The sequence below is a fragment of the Salvia splendens genome, chromosome 11 (assembly GCF_004379255.2).
Source record: "Salvia splendens isolate huo1 chromosome 11, SspV2, whole genome shotgun sequence".
Classification (NCBI taxonomy): Eukaryota; Viridiplantae; Streptophyta; class Magnoliopsida; order Lamiales; family Lamiaceae; genus Salvia; species Salvia splendens.
Window position 1 is genome coordinate 21,327,068 of NC_056042.1, and position 4,460 is coordinate 21,331,527.

General features: G+C 37.9%; 1 pseudogene; it reads left to right on the top strand.

The window, feature by feature from the left end:
• Nucleotides 1–2,485: 2,485 nt before the first annotated feature.
• On the top strand, nucleotides 2,486–4,180 carry LOC121754581 (annotated as a pseudogene).
• Nucleotides 4,181–4,460: the final 280 nt, after the last annotated feature.

A 4,460-nucleotide genomic window follows, 5' to 3' on the forward strand; every position in this document is an offset into this window, starting at 1 on the left:
GTCAGGTATCCATCCCAACAAATCTCTACACTTGCTGGGCCAATCTTCAAATCCAACAGGGTAGTCACGGCCAGTGAAAACACGACCGTCTGCTCTCAAACCCCACAGGCTTTGCACATCCTGTAAGGTTACAGTAACCTCACCAACTGGAAGGTGGAAACAGTGTGTCTCAGGCCTCCAGCGCTCGATCAAGGCAGTTATTAGCTCATTGCCATCCTCATCGGCCTTCTACATTCAACCACGCCTCTGAACCCCCATACATCAAGCCAATACATCACATTTTCATGTATTGGCAATGCCCAAACCTTACTCTCCGTCCTACGAACTCTCAACACATTTGTTGTGCCATTCGCCAACAAAGAGGCTGAAATGTGTTCGTTCTGATGAAACAGTAGTGATGGATCCTCAGGTCCATAACATAACTGTTGTTCAACACTTGCAGATGCCATCTACTTCAAAACATTCACCCAAGAGATACTAGCATTATATAACTTCAATGTTACAATTTTGCACAATATATACTAGCATACATGTGAAACACACAAATACATGTGAAACACACAAATACGCAACAAAACAACACAAATAAGGGAAAAGCTCCACAAGAGATACTAGCATACATGTGAAACACACAAATACGCAACAAAACAACACAAATAAGGGAAAAGCTCCACAAGAGATACTAGCATACATGTGAAACACACAAATACGCAACAAAACAACACAAATAAGCAACACAATAATAAAAATCGACCATAAATTCATCAATTTCATTATAAACCCTAACTTTGCTAAATTAGAGAAAAGCTCCACAAATTAAGTAATAATTGATTAATGTAGCCAAATGGAAGGACAATTACCGAAATATGTTTGGAGTTTGGTTGAAATCTGTCGGAAAACGTTTAAAATCGCCGAAAATCGTCGAGTAAATCGCCTCTTCGTGCTGCTCCGCTGCTTCTGTCTGTGAATTGGGAGCTTTCTGCCCTCTTAAGCCCGATTTATAGACGTATAACTCTTATGCGTCAATCTTAAACGACGCATAACCTTTGTGCGTCGTTCTTTAAAGATGCATAACCTTTGTGCGTCGTTCTCTAAAGACGCATAACCTTTGTGCGTCGTTATTTAAAGACGCATAACCTTTGTGCGTCGTTCTTTAAAGATGCATAACTTTTGTACGTCGTTCTTTAAAGACGCATAACTGTTGTGCGTTTCATTAATAACGACGCACAATAGTTATGCGTCACTCACTGAGCCGGAATATATCTAATGCTCTTAATTAAATTGGAATTCTTTTAACAGTCATTAACAAAAAATGAAATTTTCCACCATGCCATTTACTCCATCTATCCTACAATAAAATCCTATTTGGCTTGAAAACGGGTTTTATGCATAACGAAAACTAGAATGAAAAGTTAGTGGAATATGAGTTTCATTTATGTATATTAATTTTATACTCCTTCTGTCCCACTTTAGGAGTCACAGTCACTTTTGCGCACTCGTTTTATAAAAATGATAATAATTAATTAAAATAGAGAAATGGTAAAGTAAGAGAGAGTAAGATTGAGAAGACATTTTTATAAAACGAGTGCATAAAAATGGCCAGGACTTCTAAAGTTGGACGGAGGAATAATTAAATGTGAGCAAAAATAGGTGGTCAACTATGAGCCTACTTACCATTTATGATAGATAGAAGGGAAATAGAAATCCTGTTACTATTTATGGTGTGATAGATAGAAGTGAAATAGAATTCCTATTACTATTTATGGTAGAAGTGAAATACAATTCATAGTATATTTAAGTTTGATTGGAGTATTTATCTTCTTCTATTTCCTTTCCTCTCTTGTGTCGTGCTCGACCCAGTCGGCCTAACCGCAACCGCGACCCATCAACTCACCCATGTTGGGGCGGTGGTGGCTGCGATCCAAACGAGATCTCTTTATGTTTCAGTTAAAATTTCCAGAATTTTGTCAGCCTATCAGATCGATTGAGGTTAAAATTTCCAAAACATATTCTTCAAACTTCTGTCTAGGTTAAAAACTTAAGGTTGACCATCAAATAGTAATTTAAAGTAATGCGATTTTTATTCAAATTTTGAGAAGGTTCTCATGTATTTTAGCAATGTCATTAACCGTCACTCCTAGTAATTCAAAGTTTTTCAGTGCAGTATTCAGTTATCAAACTTCATGTTTACTTATAGAGGTTGCAATCCTTTTGTATCTCTAGGATAACATCAACATCCTTCACTAGGACATTAAATACTCCCTCAAAGATTACACGCCCTACTTTTTTGTGGCTCGAGTTTTAGGAAATGTGAACAAATTTGGGTGGAAAATGTTAGTGAAACGTGGCTCCAACTTTTATGTATTAATTTTATAATAAAATGTGGGTGGAAAGAGTTAACTCTCATGGACATTGCTTATTCGTCTTGTGTAGAATCTGTGCTGGTTGCAATAACGAAATTGGCCATGGAAGACACTTCACTTGCATGGGAGCTTTCTGGCATCCCGAATGTTTCTGTTGTCATGCTTGCGACCTTGCAATTTCTGATTCAGAGATGCTAAACCGTTCCGAGTCATTTTTTGATTATCTATTGTGTGACTGGTTTAGATTAGACTGAGTTATATTCGTTGTTTGTGATTTCTTGATTGACCTCCCAGAGTCTTACTTGTTACTTGAGAGCTTTGGTCTTATATTCATTTTCCATCCTTGCAGATTCCCTTGAATGCAGTCGGGTTTATTGAGTACAGAATGCATCCTTTCTGGAAGCAGAAGTACTGCCCTTCACACGAACATGATGGAACACCCTGTTGCTATAGCTGTCAAAGAATGGAGGTGAACAGTACAAATTAGATTTTCTTTTTAAACTGGAAGTGAAACTGAAAGAAAGAGCTACAAACATGAGATCTTCATGAACTGGAAATACATAGAGTACTTCCTCCGTCCCAACTTAGTTGAGGCATTTCCCGTTATGGCAAAAAAACAAAACATCTAATCAATCTTCCTTTCTCTCTCCTATTTTACTTTCTTTTATCTCTCGTACTTTATTCTTCATTTGATTATATTTTATCTTCATTTATTCCATTTAAAGCAATTCTTAATCTCCGATTCTCTGTGGTAAAAAAAAACGCCCCAACTAAGTTGGACAAAGGGAGTATGTCTTAGTATTTTTTTTACCTACTTAATGGTTGTCCGGTACTGCAGCCAGTATCTGCTATATATCGAGTTCTTGATGATGGGAGGAAGCTGTGTCTCGAGTGTCTAAACTCATCAATAATGGATATACACGAGTGTCAGCCGCTTTACCTTGAAATTCAAGAATTTTACGAAGGTTTACTGATGAAGGTAGAGCAGCAAGAAAATTGTACAAGTCTCTGTAGGCATCACAGTTTTACTAAAGTGGCATAGGGGCTGATCATTGATTCCGGTGCCAGGGTCATTACCACACACCGGAGACTAGAGGCCTTTTTCTATCAGAAGAGCAAACTGTTAGCACAGTATGGAAAATCTTCAATATGAAGTAAAAATCAGCTGAATAACGTTGTTAGAATATTTTCTTTCTTAACTTTCAACCCTTCAATTCCCAGATACCGAGGCGACCTAAAATAGAAGGATATCGGATAACAGACATGTCTCCTGAGCCTTACAGGCTCATTCGAAAATGTGAAGTAACAACGATCCTCATTCTGTATGGTCAGCCTAGGTAGAGTCACATATATGCTATATGAGGTACATCTAATCTTCTGCCTTTGGATCCTCACAATAATTAACCTGTGGCCTGATGTAAATTACGATCCTGGCTCACGAAATGATGTATGTGTGGCTCCGTCTAAAAGGTAAACATGCCTACTAACTTATCAACGAAGTCCCATTTCAGGTTACCCAAATCTTATTCCAGAAGTCGAAGAAGGGATCTACCATGTGGTTAGATTCAGAGATCAATGCTGGCTCTGGTAGCAATGCAGCTTCTGCCTCGACCTCAGCATCCTCGTCTGGCTCTTCGAAGAAAGGGAAGAGATCTGAATTTGAGAAAAAACTTGGTCAGTATTTCATACAGCGGATAGAATCAGGCAGTTCTGCTGTTTACGGACACTGTTTCAGGGAAGCCAACAAGGTGGTGCTCAAATACGGGCTGAGGAGAACACTCGATCACATTCGCCTGACAGGGAGGTTTCCTTGTTAACTTGATAGATCCATTTGGTATTGGAATTCATGCTCTATATTTCTATATATTCATTTGTCTTGCATGTTGGATACAATGACTTTTTAATTTTACTTTGAGTAATGCTCGCTATAGAATACAATGAAAGGAAAAATAAGCCAACAAATGTAATTGTGTCGAAATATTTGTTCATATATGTTGAAATGGTTTGTTTTTTTATTCAACTTGAATTCCACTATGCTTTACATCCGACTATATAGGAGGAGACATATTCACGGTAATTTGCAATTAATTTCACATC